Below are 21,722 nucleotides of genomic sequence, written 5' to 3'. Positions count from 1 at the left end.
CACTATGTAGATGAGGAAGACTGGAAGTGGCCCTGGGGCTTCCGACGCCGGATGCAGCAGTGTGCAGATGTGTCCCTGGGCGCATGGCGACGGCCAGTGGGAAGTGCGCCTGCGCCCGGTGCTGTGACCCGGAAGGGCACCCGCACGCCTGGCCCAGACTGCCCCGCGGTGCTCAGGTGAGAGGCAGCGTCGCGTCCTCTCCTGCCGGAGAGCCTGCAAAAGCCGTGAGGAGAGGATCTGTCCTCGACGCTGCTGGCCAAGCCTGAGCCTGAGGGAACCCAGCGGCCCCAGGGTCAGACCAAGATGGGGAGAGGGTGCGGGTCCGAGGCTATCGCGCCATTTCTCAGGCGCGGTTCTCTTCTTAAGCCCCTGCCGGAAGCAACGGCCTTCGCGGACCTCTGTGCCACCAGCAGACCGGCACCCACTTTGGAGGTGAGTGACGTGCGGCTGTTGCGGTTTCCCGCTGGGGTCTTTGCTGCCGGCGTGCCTGTTGCTCTTGGGTCCCAAAGGCGCAGGTGGAGTCGCGGTCGGTCGTGCTGTGTGGACGGTCTGGAAGGGTCCCCAGGGTGCAAGCAGCTGTGTGAGAGCACTGAGTTAAATTCTTTTTCAAATTTTGTGTTAATGGTGTATGTAATGCATATAGTATCAAATTCCAGATAAACTCTAGTAGTTGGCCTTGATGTAGTATTTTCTTTACAATTAGCTAGGTTTTACTTTTTTAATTTTTTACTTTTTAAAAAAGTCTTTTTTATTTATTTGAAATTCAGAGTTACACACAGAGAGGATGAGAGGCAGAGGCAGAGTGGCAGAGTGAGAGTGAGAGAGAGAGAGAGAGAGAGAGAGGTTATCCATCTTCTGGTCCACTCCACAGTTGGCTGCAGTGGCTGGCGCGGTGAGGAGCCAGGAGCCAGGAGCCTCCCTGGGGTCTCCTGCATGGGGACAGGGTCCCCAGGACTTGGGCCATCTTCGACTGCCTTCCCAGACGATAGCTGTGAACTGCATCAGAAGTGGAGCAGCCAGGACTCGAACCGGCATCATATGGGATGCCGGCACTGTGGGTGGTGGCTTGACCCACTACCCCACAGTGCCGGCCCCTCCTGGAAGCCGTTCCCCCTGGGATCCAGCTGTCTGCTAATACGCCTGGGAAAGCAGAGGGAGATGGCCCAAGGACTTAAGCCCCTGAACCCAAAATGGAGCACCAGAAAAAAGTCCCTGGCTTCTGCTTTGGCCCGGCCCAGCCCTGGCCTTTATAGCCACCTGAGGGGTGAACCCCCAGATGGACGATCACTGAGAGAGAGAGAAAGAGTGCTGGCGATGCCCCTGCACTGCTTCTCTCTCCAAATGGCTTTGAGGCCAGCACTGGATCAGGCAGAAGTCAGGAGGCAGGAGCTCCATTCAGGACTCCCACGAGGGAGGAAGGGAGGCAGGGAGCCCAGGTCCAGAGTACCCGGGCCTCAGCGGCTGCCTCCCTGGACCACAACCTGGAGCAGGAGCAGCTGAAGCTGGCCTGGGGCTTCGGGCGCTGGATGCGGCAGCACACAGATGCATCCCGTGGCTCCATGGCAATAGCCAGTGAGGAGTGCGCCTGCACCCGGCGCTTTGACCCGAAAGTGCACCCACAGGTGCGGCTGCTTCTGCCCTCGGTGCATGGGTGGGAGTCAGCGCCGTGTCCGCTCCTGCCCAGGGCTTGAGTGAGCCTTGAGGAGCAGTCTTTGATGCTGGTGGCCGAACCTGAGGAGCCCAGGGCCCCCCAGGCTCAGGCCAGTATCAGGTGAGGCTGCGGCCCGAGGCGGCCGCATCAGTTACCTTCGGCTTCTGGAAACTTATAGGCGCAGACCTCTGCTTCGGCCCCTTCCTGAAGACTACATCTCAGGACTTGGTTCTGGTTCCTGAGGAACAGAAATGCTCTTTGTGTGGGGATTTGGCGCGGTGGACTTCCCTTCGTGGGGTAGGTGTGGTTCGGGGTGCAGAGTGCGGGGAGGGGGTGTGTGTGGGGTGTCACTGGGTAGAAGGTGGAGGAGAGGGAGAACAAAGGGGAGGCGGGAGAAGAGAGGAAGTGGAGAGAATGAAGGTGGGGAGGGGAGGAAGGGAGGGGAAGAAAGGCACGTGGGGGAGAGGAAAGGAGGGAGAGAGTGACAGGAGCCCCAGGGGGTGTGTGAGAGGGGGGTTGGGAGCTGGGTTGGTTTGGGGGATTTTCTGTGCCTGGCCAGATGTGGCCTTGGCGGCCATAGAAGAGGCCTTGACTCACAGCATCTCTGCTCTAGGTTGTTTGGCAGTGTAAGGATGTGTGTGCAGGAACACGGGGGCATGGGGAGCTCGAATTAACTGGAATGTAATCTGGTGAATTTTCACAGACTGCACACATGGAGGAGAAAGCAGAAGCTTAGAGAAACGCCAAGAATCCCTCTGTGCTCTCTTCCAGCCTGCCCCAAGATTCTGACACCTCATATAAGTACTAGATTTTTTTTTCCTATGGGACAATTGGTTTGCAAGGCAGAGTTCTAGATGAGGCAGTGCAGGAGAGATCTTCAGGGTATGGGTTCACACCCCAGGTGGCTCCAATGGCTGGAGCTGGGCCAGCTGGGAGCAGAAGCCAGATACTTTATCTAGTACTGCAGTGCAAGTTCAGGGGGCCCAAGTCCTTGGGGTGCTTCCTCTGCTTTTCTAGGCATTTGAGCAGGCAGCTGGATCTCAAGTGGGAACAGCCTGGGTTGATGGGGACTGGGGGGTGGGTGGGAGCAGCCATGGCTTAGTGGATGAAGCTGCTCCTGCATGTACCAGCATCCCACATAGGCATCAGTTCGAGTCCCAGCAGCTCCACTTCCAATCCAGCTCTCTGCTGTGGCCTGGCAAAGCAATAGAAGAGGGCCCAAGTCCTTGGGCCCCTGCACCTGAGTGGGAGTCCTGGAGGAACTGCTCCTGGCTCCTGGCTTCAAATCCACTCAGCTCCGGCTGTCGCTTCCATCAGAGGAGTAACGCATGGATGGAAGACCTTCTCTATCTCTTTCTCTCTCCCTCTGACTCTATGTAAGTCTGCTTTTCAAATGAATAAATAAAGCTTTTAAAAAAAGCATAACAGGCAGGAATCCAGTTGGCTTCTATATGGAATGACATTGTTCCAGGCAGTGTCGTAACCTACCATGCCACAAGGCAGGTCTCATAAGTACTTTTCTGCCCACTGTTTCTTTTTAGCTGAGCAGAAATGGGGTATGTGAATACAGTAGCTCATATCTAATACATTTTATGATACTTTATAATTATGTGTTACTCTAGTTATTATAAATTATAACTTCCTTAGTAATTATGGAAGCATTCCTGTTTTTCCTTTCTCATTGTATGGATTTTGGCATATTCTGCATTTCAAGGCATTCACACAGTTCATTTATCTTATATAATTTTTGGTCACAGAGTTGTTCATACTATTCCTTTATAGTTATCTTGTCCATGGAGTCATGGTGGCACCGTTTCATTAACCAACTCATTAACTTGCACCGTTTTTATTGGTTGGTGCTGAGAAGAAGTTCACGAATTTTGTGGATGTGTTCAAAGAACCAAATGTTAGTTTTGTCAACGTTTTTCTGTGATTGAGCTTTTTCTGTCCCATCGACTTGTACTTGTATCTCTCCATGATTGATTTGATTTTCCTCACCTTGCTTTAAGTGTTTAAGTTGCTGTTCTTCGTCTGATCTCCTAGGGTGAAAGTGTAGCTCATGGATCTTGGTGGTTCTTTTCTAAAATATGCATCCATTACTATAAATGGGCAGGATAGAGTTTCCATTTCGTTTGAATGATTTTTTAATTTGAGATTTATAAATGTGTCATTTTGAGGTTGGTTGATTGTTCTTCTTGCAAGTATTTGGGATTTTCCAGCCTTTTCTTTTTTTTTTAACAGTCAGAGTGGACAGTGAGAGAGGGAGACAGAGAGAAGGTCTTCTTTTGCCATTGGTTCACCCTCCAATGGCTACTGCAGCTAGCACGCTGTGGCCGGCGCACCGTGCTGATCCAAATGCAGGAGCCAGGTACTTATCCTGATCTCCCATGGGGTGCAGGGCCCAAGCACTTGGGCCATCCTCCACTGCACTCCCGGGTCATAGCAGAGAGCTTGCCTAGAAGAGGGGCAACCAGGACAGAATCTGGCGCCCAGACCGGGATTAGAACCTGATGTGTGGGTGCTGCTAGGTGGAGAATTAGCCTATTGAGTCGTGGTGCCGGGCGGATTTTCCAGCCTTTTCCTACTGACCTCTCAGTAGAGAGGTTGCATTGTGATCTGAGACCTTACATTGTGTGGCGACTCTTCCTTAGGAGTTGAGGTCTGCTGTACAGTGGCGAATGTGGTCAGAGTGGATGTGCCATGTGGGTCTGAGAAGAGTGTCGTGTTGCATTGCTGTGGACGGAGCATCCTCGAAGGATCCGTTCAATGCTTGGTTGATTCTGGTGCTGTTCTGTTCAGCTACATCCTTACTGATGGTCTGACTGCTGATCTGGTAACGAAAGAGATGTCTTGACATCTGTGAGTGTAATAGCGCCTTTGTTTATTTCTCTTTGTAGTTTTAACAATGGTTGCTTATGTGTTTTGGCATGAGGTTTACTTTTGGATTCACTATCCTACTCCATTGAAACATGTTTCTTCTGTTTTTTTTTTTTCTTCAGGAATCCGAAAGCAAGGTCTTGGTTATTGTAGGTTTATTGAAAGTCTGGAAAGACAGTTGTCATTTCACAGAGTTCCTTGTTTTTCATGGTGGAGTTGATAGTTGTCGTGAGTTTTCCTAAATACATTCAGGTTTGTTTTTTTTTTTCCTAAAAAACTTCTTGCTGGAGGTTTTTTTTGGTTATTTTTTTTTATTTAGATTGTGTTAAACCTAGAACCATTTTAGAAGAAATGTTATATTAATAATATTCAGTCTTCCAGTCCTATGCACAGTGTATTTACTTAGATCTTCTTTAGTTTCCTTCATCAGCATTTTAGTCCTCAGCCAACATACTGTGTATTTTATTCATAGGGTTTACGAGTTTTCATTTCAGTAGGCTATTTTAAATTTCAAATCAGTGTCTACCTGTTGATGATGGTAGTATACAATTGATTTTTTTAACTTTTATTTAGTAAATATAAATTTCCAAAGTACAGTTTATGGATTACAATGGCTTTCCCCCTAATAACTTCCCTCCCAACCACAACCTCCCCATCTCCCGCTCCCTCTCCCATTCCATTCACATTAAGATTCATTTTCAATTATCTTTATATACAGAAGATCAATTTAGTATATGTTAAGTAAACATTTCATCAGTTTGCACCCACACATAACATAAACTGTAAAATACTGTTTGAGTACTAGTTATAGCACTAATTCACATTGAACAACACATTAAGGACAGAAATCCTACATGAGGAGTAAGTGCACAGTGACTCCTGTTGTTGACTTAACAAATTGACACTCTTGTTTAAGGCATCAGTAAACTCCCTAGGCTCTAGTCATGAGTTGCCAAGGCTATGGAAGCCTTTTGAGTTCACCAGCTTTGATCTTATTTCAACAAGGTCATAGTCAAAGTGCAAGTTCTCTCCTCTCTTCAGAGAAAGGTACCTCCTTCTTTGATGGCCCATTCTTTCTACTGGGATCTCACTCACAGAGATCTTTCATTTAGTTCCTCTTTTTTTTGCCAGAGTGTCTTGGCTTTCCATGCCTAAAATACTCTCGTGGGCTCTTCAGCCAGATCTGAATGCCTTAAGGGCTAATTCTGAGGCCACAGTGCTGTTTAGGACATCAGCCATTCTATGAGTCTGCTGTGTATCCCGCTTCCCATGTTGGATCATTTTCTACCTTTTTTATTCTGTAGGTTAGTATTTTCAGACACTAGTCTTGTTTATGTGAGTGTGATCCCTTTGGAGTTAGTTCTTCTTTAAGTGTCTGGTAGAATTCAGCAGTGAATCCATCTGGTCCTGGGCTTTTCTTTGTTGGGAGGGCCTTTATTACTATTTCATTTTCTGTCTCAGTTATGGGTCTGTTTAGGTTTTCTGTGTCTTCCTGGTTCAAATTAGGTAGGTTGCATGTGTCCAGGAATCTATCCATTTCTGATAGATTTCCCTGTTTGCTGGCATACAAGTGCTTGTAGTACTTTCTGATGATTTCTTTTTATTTCTGTGGTGTCTGTTGTTATGCTTCCTTTTTCATCTCTGATTTTATTGATTTGAGTCTTTTCTTTTTTTAATTAGTTGTGCCAATGGGGTGTCAGTTTTGTTTATTTTTTCAAAAAACCAGTTCCTCGTTTGGCTGATTTTTTGTAATTTTTTTATTCAATCTTATTGATTTCTTCTCTGATTATAATTATTTCTCTTCTCCTACTAGATTTGGGTCTGGTTTGCTGCAGTTTTTCTAGATCCTTGAGATGCATTGAAAGCTCATTTATTGGTGCCTTTCCAATTTCTTTATGTAGGCACCTATTGCTATAAACTTTCCTCTTAACACTGCTTTTGCTGTATCCCATAAGTTTTGATTTGTTGTGCTGTTATCCTCATTTACTTCCAGAAAGTTTTTGATTTCTCTTTTGATTTCTTCTAAGACACACTGTTCACTCAGGAGCATGTTGTTCAGTCTCCATATGTTTGCATATGCTCTAGGGATTCCTGAGTTGCTAATTTCCATCTTCATTCCACTATGGTCTGAGAAGCTGCATCTTATGATTCAAATTCTTTGAATTTGCTGATACTTGCTTTATGGCCTAGTGAAGTGGTATTGGATTGGAGGGCTTATCATTTTCTTTGTTGGACAATTTATAACTGGATTCAATGTCTTGAGTAGATACAGGTGGATACTTCAGAAAGTCACAGGAAGCTGAAGTGGAAAGTTTACTGTGGAGCAGAAGTGTGTGTCAAGAGGCCAGCAGAAATGTCCTCACCTGGCTTTAATTTTTTATTTCATCTTCTTTCATAAGTGAGAGATTTGCACAGTACTTTATTCTTGGTTAACAGCTCTTTTTTTTAAGACTTGGCATACATCTCACCACTTTCTCCTAGCTTGTATAGGGTGTCTGATGAGAAGTCAGATGTGATTCTAATCGGAGATCCTCTGAAAAGGTCTGGTGTTTCTCTTGTGTGATTTTAGAGTCCTGTCTTCATGTTGGAGTGTGAAGAATTTGACTGTGGTGGGTCACGGTGAAGATCTTTCTGGTCGTGTGTATTAGGACTTCCATGTGCTTCCTGAGCTCCACCATTCCTTTCTTCAAATTAAGCAAGTTGTCTGTAATTACTTCAGTAAAAGGGCCTTCTCATCAACTGCCTTTCTATGCCTTCGCCTACTTGTTCTGATAACATCCCTTAGCTGAAGCCTAACAGTAAAAATATTCTTAGTGGGTGACATGCTAGGGAGAGAATGACGGGGCCTATTCAGAGCAGCTGTCACTCCTGCTGTAGTCCCTCGGCTCCGGCTCCCAAGCACTTGGCCTGGCCAGAGGAGGATAGGGCTGCCCATGCATTGACAGGTGCAGATCAAGTGTCCTCCCTGTTGCCACTACCACCGTGTGTCTGGCCACAGTTGAACCGTGGCCCCAAGGCTGGGAATGGCATCCAGGAGAGGTGTGATGCATACCACATTTCTATTGGCTACAGACCAGTGCAGTCCCTGCATGCTGTTTCACACCAGGAAGAGCAGGGCTCCTGCTGTGGCAGGGTGAGAAGCTCTGGGGTGCGTCCTTGCTTGGCCTAGGAGAGAAGACGACGCATTATGACAGCTGTGTCACCGGCATCTGGTGGCTGTGCCAGGGCGAGGTCTTGAATTGGTTCCCTCTGAGCAGAGGCTCACACTGTCATCACACTGCTAATGCCCCCTGTGGTTCAGACTTGCAGCCCACCTTTGGCAGAATTTGTGGCTTGTGTGGCAGTCTTTATGTCTTCAGCTGCCATGATCACAAGCCCCCCGGGATATGTAGCTACTCTGGTCGGGTTTGAGTGTGGTTTGGTTGAATCTAGGGGGACAGGCTTAACAAAGAGGATCTGCAGCTTGAGCTGTGAAGGGCAGGATTTAGGGAAAGGATGACTCTTCCCTGACTGAGCGTCCACCAGGACAGACAGGCCAGAGTGTTGGTTCATGTCTTTGCTTGGGATTTCTTCCAGCCATGCAGCTTGACCTGTATTAAGGCAGTGGGCAAGGAGAGGGTTTGGAGGGAGATACTGGCCTTGAACACAGGTGGTCCCTTGCTGAGATACTTACCGCGAGGGAACTGCAGCCGTTCTTTCTTTATCCACCACCACAGGGCCACACTGACTCATGGAAGCAAGAAGCCAGAGGCCCTTATTCATTCATTCCCACCATATCCTCCGTGTTCCTCTGTGTGCATTGCACATGTGTTCCCAAAGTGCTCCTACTACAAGGCTCTGCCTGGATGCAGAGGCCCCCCACATGGAGCCAAGAAGTCCTTGTAATTCGTTGTCTGTCAAGGTCACCTGATGGCATTGCTGGTTATACTAAGTGGCACCAGGTGTCCTACAATTTTCCCAGCCTGCCTCACTGGGCTGTTTAATGGTGAGAAGGAGGGAATGCAGAGGGCACAGTCCCACGGGGCAGCTCCCCGCACACTAGGGCCACACAGGTCATGTGCAGTGAGGGTGGCCTGGCCGGACAGGAATCCACATACCTTCATACACTCCTGTGCCCCTCAGTACAGCATGTAAGGGTGCAGCTGAGGTGATGGCCCCTTCCTGATGGGTTCAGGAGGCGCCCAGGATTAACCCTGAGCCTTCTAGTCAAGTGATGGCGACCGTATACTCTACAGTCAGGTGTTTCGGGAGGGCAGTCTTCTGTCCATGTATGTGTATTTGTGTACTCACGTGTGCCTGTATGTAAAAAACTACTTACTTACTTACTCACATCTTTAAGCATCTTTTGCAGGGCTGGATGAGTAGCGACAAATTCTTTCAATTTCTGTTTGCTATGAAAGATCTTTATTTCACCTTCATTCACAAATGAGAGCTTTGCAGGATATAATATTCTGGGCTGGCAGTTTTTCTCTCTAGTACCTGGGATATATCTTGCCATTCTCTCCTAGCTTGTAGGGTTTCTGATGAGAAGTCTGCTTTGAGTCTAATTGGAGATCCTCTGAGAGTAATCTGACCTTTCTCTCTTGCACATTTTAGAATCTTTTCTTTATGTTTCACTGTGGTGAGCTTGATTACAACGTTTTGTGGTGAGGATCTCTTTTGGTCATGTTTATTAGGGGTTCTATGAGCTTCCTGTACTAGGATGTCTCTGTCCTTCTCCAACCCTGGGAAGTTCTCTGCTAGTATCTCACTAAAAAGGCCTTCTAATCCTTTCTCTCTCTCCATGCCTTCTGGAACTCCTAGAACCCGAATGTTGGGTTTTTTAATAGTATCCTGTAGAATCCTGGTATTTTTTTTAGATTTCTAATTTCCTCTTCTTTTCTTTGGTTTGACTGTATATTTTCCTGTGCTCTGTCTTCTAAGTTCGCTATTCTCTCTTCTACTTCACTGATTCTGTTTTTAAGGTTTTCTAATTCATTTGTCATTTGATCTATTGAATTCTTCATTTCATTTTGATTTCTCTTCACTATCACACTTTCCTGTTCTACTAGTTGCTTCATTTAATTTTGATTCCTCCTTAAGATTTCATTTTCATGAGAGAGATTTTCTATCCTGTCCATTAAGGATTACTGTTGCTCAAGAATTTGTTTTTGAGAACTCCTAAATGTTCTTATAAATTTATTTGAAATCCGTATCTTGCATTTCTTCCATCTCATCATCTTCATTATCTTGAATTGGGGTGTCTTGTTCATTTGGGGGCGTCATAATGTCTTCCTTGTTCTTGTTTCCTCAGTTTCTGCATTTGTTGCTTGGCATTGTGTAGATATTCTTTGGTTTCTTCTTTTTTTTTTCCTTTGCTGTGGTGGTTTTTCTCATTATTCTGTGACTCTAGATTAAGTGGACTGTCTGCTTTTGATGGATTCTTAGAGGCTTGTGAGGGGTGTGGCCAGAGAGCTGTGTTCGGTTCTTCAGGGTTAAAGGCGTGCTAAAGGTGACACATCCAGGTTAGGTGTGGTAAATCAATCAATCAATCAATCTCTCTCTTTATTCAGAAGGGAAGTAATTCTGCACACCTGAGCAGAATTGAAGGTAGTCAATGTCTGAGCTCTGGCCCCTGTGGGTATAATATTCGTCTGCTCTGTCCCAAGGACCACACAAAGGATCTGTGTAGTCCTCAGCATAAGCTCAAATTCCCCTGCAGTCTCCCACCGGTTTGCCAAGGTTACCAAGTCTTCGTACTCTCCCGAGAGTACTCACATCTCAGGTACTCGGTGAGTTCTCTCACACAACCTCAGTTTTTTTTCCCCACAGTCTCAGTTCCTTAGCTCCACACATTCACTAGGTCCTAACCTCCTGTTATTTCTTCCCACCAGAGTCAGGTTTTTCTGCTTGGCTGATGGCGGGTGCAGCTTTTACGTATGTCCAAAATGGTGCCTGCTTTTTGTCTTGCTTGCCTTTGTAAGGTGAGTGGAAAGAGAGAATCGTGTCTGTACTGGACCCTTTTATTTATTGATTTATTTTTCTCTCCTCTAGTTAGGCTGGTGAACTTTCTCCCACAGGGCTTCAAGCCTCATTCCCTCTAGGCTCTTCCTGCCACTTTCCCGGCAGTGTCTTGGGCTACTGTGGTTTTGCCTCACCTCCCTTTCCTGTGCTGGTGCATAGACTCAGTGACTGGGGTCCCGAGCCGTGGGTGCCCATGCCCTCCTTGTAGGTCCACCATATCACACTAGTTCCAGAAGAGTTTCCTCTGTAGTTTTTCTGTAACTCTTCCCTGAAACTACAGTATCTCCACTTTTATTAAACTGTCTTTTCCTGGACTATCACTGTTCTCCCTCCCTATTCCACCATCTTGGAGGACTCTTCAGAATACATTTTTAAGAATGTAGTATGTAGCTATTTAATGTACATGATAAAATCCTTAATTTTAGAAATTCCCAACTGTCTAAATGTCCAAAGAATCCCACAATCTGGTATAAACATGAAACATTTTCTTCCATTATAACAAAATTAAAATTAACCCATATTCTAACATTGAGAAATGAGATAAAAAGTACAAACATTATAAAGTGCATGTAGAAAATATCAAGTGACCTGGGGCGGAGCCAACATGGCGGATAGTGAGGACGTGTGCCGTGGTTTGGGAAAATAAAGTTTCATAAAAGTGGAATTACTGTAGCATTAGGAAAAGATTCAAGAAAAAAACTGCAGAGGAAATGCTTCCGGATCTAGTGGATGTGACACAGAGGACCTACAGGGAGCCCACCGCGTGGAAACCCAACCGTGGGAGACCAGCCTCAGAATCTCCCCAGCGCGGGAACCAATGGGAGGTAAGACAAAGGCGTCAGAAACCCGAGACATTGGGGGGGGAAGCAGAGGCCTCTGAGCAAAACAAAGAGAAGGCACCATTTTACATATGTAAAGTGCCACCAAGGAGTTCACAAACTCAGTAACCTTGGAACTTCCGTGAAATTTGAAAACACATTGAGGGCTGCATAAACTCTTTGTGTGGTCCCAGGGGTAGATCAAACGAATACTCACAGAGGCCAGATTTCAACTACACTCAATTCCACTCACTTGTACCGAATAACTTCCCAACTGAGTAAAAAAAAGAGAGAGAGAGAGAGAGAGAGAGAGAGAGAGAGAGAGCGCAATCCAGCAAGGAGCAAGGGAGAGAACAATCTGGGTGAGTCAATTTTTGCACAGCCTTAAACCTGAAGAATCAAGCGGAGCTCTCTGGCCACACCCATCACAGCTTCTAAGGATCCATCAAAGCAGACAGCCCACTTAGAGGCATAGTATAACGAGAAAAAAACACCACAGCCAAAAAAAAAAAACATAAATTATCTCCAACATGCCAAACAACAAACATAGAAACCGAGGTAACAAGAGTAAGGAAGACACTATAATGCCCCCAAATGAAAAAAACACCCCAATCCAAGATTATGAAGATGAAGAGATAGAGGAAATGCAAGAAGCAGATCTCAAAAAATTGATAAGAACATTAAGAAGTTCTCAAAAACAAATTCTTGAACTACAGTAATCCTTAATGGACAAGATAGAAAATCTCTCTTGCGAAAATGAAATATTAAGGAGGAATCAAAATGATATGAAACAACTAGTAGAACATGAAACTGTGATAGTGACAAAAAAAAACACAATGAAATGAAGAACTCAATAGATCAAATGACAAACACATTAGAAAGCCTTAAAAACAGAATGGGTGAAGCAGAAGAGAGAATATCGGAATTAGAAGACAAAGAACAGGAAAGGAAGCAGTCAAATCAAAGAAAAGAAGAAGAAATCAGAAATCTAAAAAATACTGTCAGGAATCTACAGGATACTATTAAAAAACCCAACATTCGGGTTCTAGAAGTTCCTGAAGGCATGGAGAGGGAGAAAGGATTAGAAGGCCTTTTTAGTGAGATACTAGCAGAAAATTTCCCAGGGTTGGAGAAGGACAGAGACATCCTAGTACAGGAAGCTCATAGAACCCCTAATAAACATGATGAAAAGAGATCCTCACCACAAAACGTTGTAATCAAGCTCACCACAGTGAAACACAAAGAAAAGATCCTAAAATGTGCAAGAGAGAAATGTCAGATTACTCTCTGAGGATCTCCAATTAGACTCAAAGCAGACTTCTCATCAGAAACCCTACAAGCTAGGAGAGAATGGCGAGATATATCCCAGGTACTAGAGAGAAAAACTGCCAGCCCAGAATATTATATCCTGCAAAGCTCTCATTTGTGAATGAAGGTGAAATAAAGATCTTTCATAGCAAACAGAAATTGAAAGAATTTGTCGCTACTCATCCAGCCCTGCAAAAGATGCTTAAAGATGTGTTACACTCAGAAACACAGAAACACGGTCACCAATATGAAAGAATATAAAGGAAGGAAACCTCACAGCAAAAAATCACAGGAATCTCAAACCAGATATTAGAAAATATCTTTGGCAAATGGCAGGGCAAAGTTACTCCTTCTCGATAGTCACATTGAATGTTAATGGCTTGAACTGTCCAGTTAAAAGACACCGATTGGCAGATTGGGTTAAGGAACAAAACCCATCTTTTTGCTGCTTACAAGAAACTCATCTTTCCAACAATGATCCATACAGGCTGAAAGTGAAAGGCTGGAAAAATTATACCACGCCAACAGAAATGAAAAAAGAGTGGGCGTAGCCATCTTAATATCGGACAACATAAACTTTACCACAAAAACTGTTAGGAGAGACAAAGAGGGGCACTATTTAATGATTATGGGATCAATTCAACAGGAAGATATAACGATTATCAATGTATATGCACCTAATTACAGGGCACCAGCTTATTTAAAAGACTTGTTAAGGGACTTAAAGGGAGACTTAGACACCAATACAATAGTACTGGGGGACTTCAATACTCCACTCTCAGAGATAGACAGATCAACAGGACAGAAGATCAACAAGGAGACAACAGATTTAAATGACACTATAGCCCAAATGGATCTAACAGATATCTACAGAACATTTCATCCTACATCTAAGGACTTTACATTCTTCTCAGCAGTACATGGAACCTTCTCTAGGATTGACCACATACTAGGCCATAAAGCAAGTCTCAGAAAATTCAAAAGAACTAGAATCATACTATGTAGCTTCTCAGACCACAAAGGAATCAAATTGGAAATTAGCAACTCGGGAATCCCTAGAGCATATGCAAACATATGGAGACTGAACAACATGCTCCTGAATGAACAATGGGTCATAGAAGAAATTAAAAGAGTAATCAAAAATTTTCTGGAAGTAAATGAGGATAAAAACACAACATACGAAAACCTATGGGATACAACAAAATCAGTGTTAAGAGGAACGTTTATATCAATAGGTGCCTTCATCAAGAAATTGGAAAGGCACCAAATAGATGAGCTTTCAAGTCATCTCCAGGATCTGGAAAATCTGCAGCAAACCAAACCCAAACCCAGTAGGAGAAGAGAAATAATTAAAATCAAAGAAGAAATCAACAGGATTGAATCCAAAAAAACATTACAAAAAATCAGCCAAACGAGGAGCTGGTTTTTTGAAAAAGTAAACAAAATTGACACCCCATTGGCCCAACTAACTAAAAAAAGAAGAGAAAAGACCCAAATCAATAGGATCAGAGATCAAAATGGAAATGTAACAACAGACAGCACAGAAATAAAAAGAATCATCAGAAATTACTACAAGGACTTGTATGCCAGCAAACAGGGAAATCTATCAGAAATAGACAGATTCTTGGACACATACAACCTACCTAAATTGAGCCAGGAAGACATAGAAAACCTAAACAGACCCATAACTGACACAGAAATTGAAACAGTAATAAAGGCCCTCCCAACAAAAAAAGCCCAGGACCAGATGGATTCACTGCTGAGTTCTACCAGACATTTAGAGAAGAACTAACTCCAATTCTTCTCAAACTATTCAGAACAATCGAAAAAGAGGGAATCCTCCCAAATTCTTTCTATGAAGCCAGCATCACCTTAATTCCTAAGCCGGAAAGAGATGCAGCATTGAAAGAGAATTACAGACCAATATCCCTGATGAACATAGATGCAAAAATCCTCAATAAAATTCTGGCCAATAGAATGCAACAACACATCAGAAAGATCATCCACCCAGACCAAGTGGGATTTATCCCTGGTATGCAGGGATGGTTCAACATTTGCAAAACAATCAACGTAATACACTACATTAACAGACTGCAGAAGAAAAACCATATGATTCTCTCAATAGACACAGAGAAAGCATTTGATAAAATACAACACCCTTTCATGATGAAAACTCTAAGCAAACTGGGTATAGAAGGAACATTCCTCAATACAATCAAAGCAATATATGAAAAGCCCACAGCCAACATCCTATTGAATGGGGAAAAGTTGGAAGCATTTCTGCTGAGATCTGGTACCACACAGGGATGCCCACTCTCACCACTGCTCTTCAATATAGTTCTGGAAGTTTTAGCCAGAGCTATTAGGCAAGAAAAAGAAATTAAAGGGATACAAATTGGGAAGGAAGAACTCAAACTATCCCTCTTTGCAGATGATATGATTCTTTATTTAGGGGACCCAAAGAACTCAACTAAGAGACTACTGGAACTCATCGAAGAGTTTGGCAAAGTAGTAGGATATAAAATCAATGCACAAAAATCAACAGCCTTTGTATACACAGGCAATGCCATGGCTGAGGAAGAACTTTTAAGATCAATCCCATTCACAATAGCTACCAAAACAATCAAATACCTTGGAATAAACTTAACCAAGTACGTTAAAGATCTCTACGATGAAAAGTACAAAACCTTAAAGAAAGAAATAGAAGAGGATACCAAAAAATGGAGAAATCTTCCATGCTCATGGATTGGAAGAATCAATATCATCAAAATGTCTATTCTCCCAAAAGCAATTTATACATTCAATGCAATACCAATCAAGATACCAAAGACCTTCTTCTCAGATCTGGAAAAAATGATGCTGAAATTCATATGGGGACACAGAAGACCTCGAATAGCTAAAGCAATCTTGTACAGCAAAAACAAAGCCAGAGGCATCAAAATACCAGATTTCAGGACATACTACAGGGCAGTTGTTATCAAAACAGCATGGTACTGGTGCAGAAACAGATGGATAGACCAATGGAACAGAATAGAAACATCAGAAATCAATCCAAACATCTACAGCCAACTTAACATTTGATCAAAGATCCAAAACTAATCCCTGGAATAAGGACAGCCTATTCAATAAATAGTGCTGGGAAAATTGGATTTCCACGTGCAGAAGCCTGAAGCAAGACCCATACCTTTCACCTTACACAAAAATTCACTCAACATGGATTAAAGACTTAAATCTACGACTCGAAACCATCAAATTATTAGAGAGCATTGGAGAAACCCTGCAAGATATAGGCACAGGCAAAGACTTCTTAGAAAAGGCCCGCAGGAGCACAGGCAGTCAAAACCAAAATTAACATTTGGGATTGCATCAAATTGAGAAGTTTCTGTACTTCAAAAGAAACAGTCAGGAAAGTGAAGAGGCAACCGACAGAATGGGAAAAAATATTTGCAAACTATACTACAGATAAAGGGTGGATAACCAGAATCTAAAACAAATCAAGAAAATCCACAACAACAGAACAAACAACCCACTTAAGAGATGGGCCAAGGAGCTCAATAGACATTTTTCGAAAGAAGAAATCCAAATGGCCAACAGACACATGAAAAAATGTTCAAGATCACTAGCACAGACACTGTGCGCAGTGTGATAAGGTTTATCTGTGGAGTGAGATGATTATACAAGGATATGAGGGCTTTATTTAGGGAGAGTGGGCCAGGAATCGTAAAGAGGGACTTCCATACCCTGCTTTCCCATGGGTCCATGAGGGGACAGAGAGAGAGGGAGAGAGAGCCCCCTCCATTTATAAGGTTTTTTATGAGCTTCGGAAAGAGGAGTGGTTACATAGTACTACCCCCAGATCCTAGGTAAGAGAAGGTACATCCTGGGGTGGGGTCATTTGGTTGACAGGTGTGTTGATAGTATTGCATGGGTGTGGGGGAGGTGTGGCCTCCAACTTATGAACTGTCCACCTGACTTTTCCCACATCACATACTGCAGGATTATTTAATGAATCACTAATTATTTTAACTAAAATACTGTTTTTGTTTTAGGAATGTCACACATTCAGTGCAGAAAGTATATAAAACATTTAAACAACAAGTAAAATATTCTATAATATATATAATTGCCAGATAATGATTGTTATTTTTTGTTCTAGAGAATTCCAAACTTTATTTATATATACTAATCAGAATATTGTTTTATACCAAGAATTCTCCCTGTTAGATAATTGAATTATGTTTTTAAGGAGAAACTTTTTGAGATGTAATTTGTATATCAAAATTCATCGATTTTAAGTGTATAATTCAATGACCTTTTTGTAAATATGTGGTTGTACAGTTCTCATTACAGTCTATTTGAACTTTTTCATTCCCTATAAAGAAGACTATGTCCATTTGCAGTCATTCTCACTCCTTAACCTCTAAGTAACATGAGATGCTAAATTTAATAGCATTTGAGTTCAGTAAGATGCATTCAGGTAACTGAGAAATTAAGACTTTTAGACACACTAAACTGAACACTTGATGAACACATACTCATAATGGAACACTTTGAAATGTATGAGATCTCAATATTATAAGTGAGGCACAGAAGCTTTTTTAAAGGTAATATTATGAACCTGAGGAACTAAGAATAAAATCTGCCCATTTAAAATGTATAATTATAAGCTAAATGAATATAGAGTTTGTCAGTGTGATTTTTCCAATAATGTCTTTAGATTATCTGGATTATGAAAACATGTACTTTTCTGTTAAAACAATTATATACTAGTGAAAACTATCATAATGATATTAATATGTGGAAATTTTGAATATGAAATTTAGGGATAAATTACTACCCATGTTCTGAGTCTTCAATATTGTAAGCAGCAGACATTAATGTAATTTCGGATTAATACCATTTTGTTCCCTGGTTGATGGAGCTTAAACAGTGTATGCTGCTTTAAATTTCTACCTCTTGCAGATCCTTATTGGAGGGAGTTTTCCTTTTTTTATGATTTTTTAAATGTTTATTATTCCATTTCAAGTAGCTTGCAAAGTAGAGATGACTAATGCTTTAACCTCTTCTTGGGGAAAAAGAATAACTCTTGTTGTTGAATATTTTCAGATTATTGTGATTGCTGTAAAAGACCTCTGTAGCAATTTGGATTAGATGGACTTAATAATGTGCTTGTAGCATCAAAGACATGTCTTAATAGGAACACTTACTCGTAAATCTTTTACTTTTACTTTTTTTTTACCTTTAACTTTTTTTTACTTGTAAATCTTTAGGGCTTTGTTGTCACTTAGGGAGTTACTACTTGAGGTGGCATCTGACTAGTGGGGGTAGGGACCTGTGTCTGCATACAGTGAGGGAAGTTTTGTGATCTTTATTCCTACAATGCACAGCAGGGTTCCATGGAGTACACTTGACTTGTCAAATTAGGAAAGGTTATAACCTGAATTTTTAAAAATCTATTTCTCATCTATGTGTCCCTCTGTACATGGCAGATGTTTATGCGGTGTGAGTTCTCATTACCTGTATGAACGAACTTGAAATTGAGGGGACATTTTTTCTCTTAAATCTTAAAAGGAATGAAGTTTTGAAAAACATCCATTGAATGAAAATGATTGCATGCTGTCTTTAAGTAATTTAAAAGTGGTTTTTATTCATTGGCTAGTGGTTTTTTTTTTTTTTTTTTTTTTACACCTTGTGTCAGAACAGATGATCTTTGTTTTTCTCACACAGGAAAAACAGTTTGACACTGGTGGGTTGGTTTTATTAATTAAAACTGTTTTGCTATCAGGTGATTTCTGTAACAATGATATTTACATTTTTTAATTTTATTTATTTTTATTTTTTATTTTGACAGAGTTGTAGACAGTGAGAGAGAGAGAGAGAGAGAGACATAGAGAAAGGTCTTCCATCCATTGGTTCACTCCCCAGATGGCCTCAATGGCCAAGCTGGGTCAATCTGAAGCTCGGAGCCAGGAGATTTTTTTCAGGTCTTCCACAGGAGTGCAGGGGATTTGGGCCATCACTCTTGCTTTCCCAGAATACAACGGAAAGCTGAATCCAAATGTAGCAGCTGGGACTTGAACTGCCGCCCATATGGATGCTAGATTGTAGGCTGTAGCTTTATGCACCAGGCCCTATAGCAGGCCACCAGAGCTTATAAGTCCTCTGCCCAAGGAGCCAACCCTCATCTCTAACTTATGTCTCAGGGACTAAGATAGAATGGGAGAGTCCTCCAAGATGGCCTTGGGATTCCATGGCCCTGGCCTCCTCCCTGGGCCAGCCTGCTGGCGAGGGGTGCATGGTAGCATGCAGACTGCCAGGGAGGGGTGCTGTCGGGGAACACATAGTCTGCCCAGTGTTCAGAGCTTCTAGCCAGCAAAGCCAGGAGACCTGCTCAGCAACATGCTCTCTTGCATTTCCTCTTGGCACCTGCAGACACCAGACAGTTGCTGCAGGTACAAGTCCAGTGTCTGGTCCCCGCCTTGCCCCATCCTGTGGATGGGCTATGAGAGGTGAGTTGAGCAGTGAGGGCGAGAAGTGAGCTGAGCAGGCTGTGGTGGAGTGCTGGCAGGAGGAGGGGGCACTGCAGCCCACTTCTTTCTTGCGTGAGTCACCGTGCCCTGATCCCCATCACTGACCAAGCATGAGGGCTGCCATGTCAGCACAGGACCCAAGGCTGCCTGAGGCCTTGTGCTGAGGGCTGGGAACAATGGTGGCATGGGTGCGCAGAAGCCAGAGCAGCATTCTTCCTTCATTTTTATTTTCTCAGTTGTTTTTATTTGCTGCCAAGGAAGGGAGAGGAGGCCAGGATAGGTTAAGGGCTCTGATGTGGAGGCACCCATGCCAGGGAAGGAGGGGCTGCTCTGCTCCTTGTCCTGCCACCACCAAATCTGTTATCCAGTGGACCTCAGGGTCAAGCTCACTTTGGATGGGTGGGGGGGGTCAGTGCTCACCACAGACTGAGTGGGGACCTTCTTAACAGACCCTGCAGCTGTGTTTCAAGTCATCTCCTGGGTTCAGGTCTGGAAGCTGGAAAGGAGGTCTCCAATGTCTGACTGTTGTCCCATCCACCGCTGAGAGGGTGTTTGTGGGCCCTGGGAACAATGGGAAGTGGCCTTTCAGTGACACACAGACGTGGGCTGGGTCGTTCTGGGGACAGTGCAGCCCTGAACCCAGAATTCTCACATGTGTCCAGGGAGGTCTCACACTGTGACCGTCCTCCACTGTCACCCTCCTTGCTCCACAATGCTTGTTCTCCCACTGGCCTTTAGACCCAGCAGCCTTGGCCGTGGTCCTGTCCATGGCCTCTAGGAAGAAGCATGTTTGGGTCACAGTAGTGTTCACACTGCCTATTTCTAAAACAGAAGCAAAAGTTAGAGAAATACACATCTGCTGTGTCTGCTGGGTTCTAGTGTTTTCTCTTCTGGTATATTTGATTTTTAAATAAAATTGCTGGGGCTGGCGTTTGTGGCACAGTGTGGGTTTAAGCCACTGTTTGCATCTCTGGCACCTCCTATGTGAGGGCCAGTTCCACTTCCTCTCCCGCTTACTGCTGAAGTGCCTGGGAAGCAATCGAAGAAGACCCTATGTGTTTGGGCTCCTGCACCCATAGGAGAGCCCTGGATGCCTATGGGAGACCCAGCTGGAGTTCCAGGCTCTTGTTTTCAGCCTGGCCCAGGCTGTTGGGAGCATTTGGAGGAGTAAACAGAGAATGGAAGATTTCTCTCTCTCTGCCTTTCTCTGTCACTGTGCCTTAAGCATAAGTATATACTGTTAAAAAATACTGATCAACCCACTAACTAGATTTCACAACCTACTGCTGGGACATACAGGCCTAGGAAATGAATCTGCTAGATGGATAAACAAGTGTCTGTGTTGAGCATATGGATGAAAGGATAGATGGGTGTGTGTGAATGGGTGGATAGATGGAGGGATGGGTGAAAAGAAGGCTGGATGGGTGGATGATAGGGTGGGTGGATGGATGAATGGATGCATAGGTGTTAGTTGGATGGGTGATGAATACATATGTGGGTGGATGAATGTGTGGATGATTCTAGTGATGCCTGTTTGGTCATGAACCAGTTGGTCTCGGACCCCTTTCAGGCATCTCTGGAACTGGACAAAATTTCTCTCTCCAATGTTTGGTAAGAAGGGCTGCCACCCCCTCACTCTGCTCTCTGCTGGAAATCAGAGGCCTCCCAGGAAGCCCCAGGGCCCCTCCTCACCCTGCTGGTCTATCCATGGCACTTCCCACCAAGTGAAAGTGGCTTCCCCATCCCTCTACCCTGGCAATGTCCTCCTTCTCCAGGGCTCTAAGTACTTATAAGACCTTTGGAGGGAACAGCTCCAGTCATGTTAGGCTTTGCATGCATCTAGCAGGTGGAGTAGATAGCAGTGTTTGCTTGTACTGAACTCTGTGCTGTTAAAGTGTCTTCAGAGTCTCACCATGACCTCAGGGGTAAGCAGGCTATGCTCCCCTTGTGTAGACAGCACAGGCTTCTGGTTCTGGCCCTGGTGTCTTCACTTCTGGTCCAGCTCCCTGCTAATGCACCCCAGAAAGCAGTGGATGATGGCCCAAGTGTTTGAGCACCTGCCATCCAATGGAAGATCCAGTGGAATTCTAGGCTCATGGCTTCAGCCTGCCCAAGCCTCAGCTGCCGCAGGCAACTGGGGAGTAAAGCAGCCAATGGAAGATCTCTCTGTCTGTCCCCCCAACCCTCTCTGTTACTCTGCCTTAATAAACTAAATATATCTTTTTTGAAAAAAAAAAACAGAAACCAGATGCTCAGATAGAGCAGGGGAGAGTGCCTGAAGTCACAGGTAGCACTTCTGGGACAAGAGTTTCTTCCAATTAGTTATCTGCTTTCCCCATTGCTGGCCTAGGCAGAGAGCCTGATTGACAGCTTTGTCATCAGGCTGAGTGGCAAACAATTCTGAGAGTGTTTCCTCCTCTCTATGGGTCTCTGTTTTCTGCCCTATAATATGCAGACAATAAGACTGTAGTAGGTGCCAAATAAATGCGAAGTATGTGTTTGCTAATGGGAGTCCTGCTATTTATTACTTGGCTA

At 43.9% G+C, this 21,722-nt stretch overlaps 1 pseudogene; it reads left to right on the top strand.

The window, feature by feature from the left end:
• The first annotated feature begins 303 nt into the window (after positions 1-303).
• The window catches only part of LOC133750523 (proline-rich nuclear receptor coactivator 1-like), a 28,328-nt pseudogene continuing 6,909 nt past the window's right edge, over positions 304-21,722 (top strand).

Source organism: Lepus europaeus, chromosome 21, assembly GCF_033115175.1.
Source record: "Lepus europaeus isolate LE1 chromosome 21, mLepTim1.pri, whole genome shotgun sequence".
In the NCBI taxonomy this organism is placed as follows: Eukaryota; Metazoa; Chordata; class Mammalia; order Lagomorpha; family Leporidae; genus Lepus; species Lepus europaeus.
This window is presented reverse-complemented; position numbering and strand designations above follow the sequence as displayed.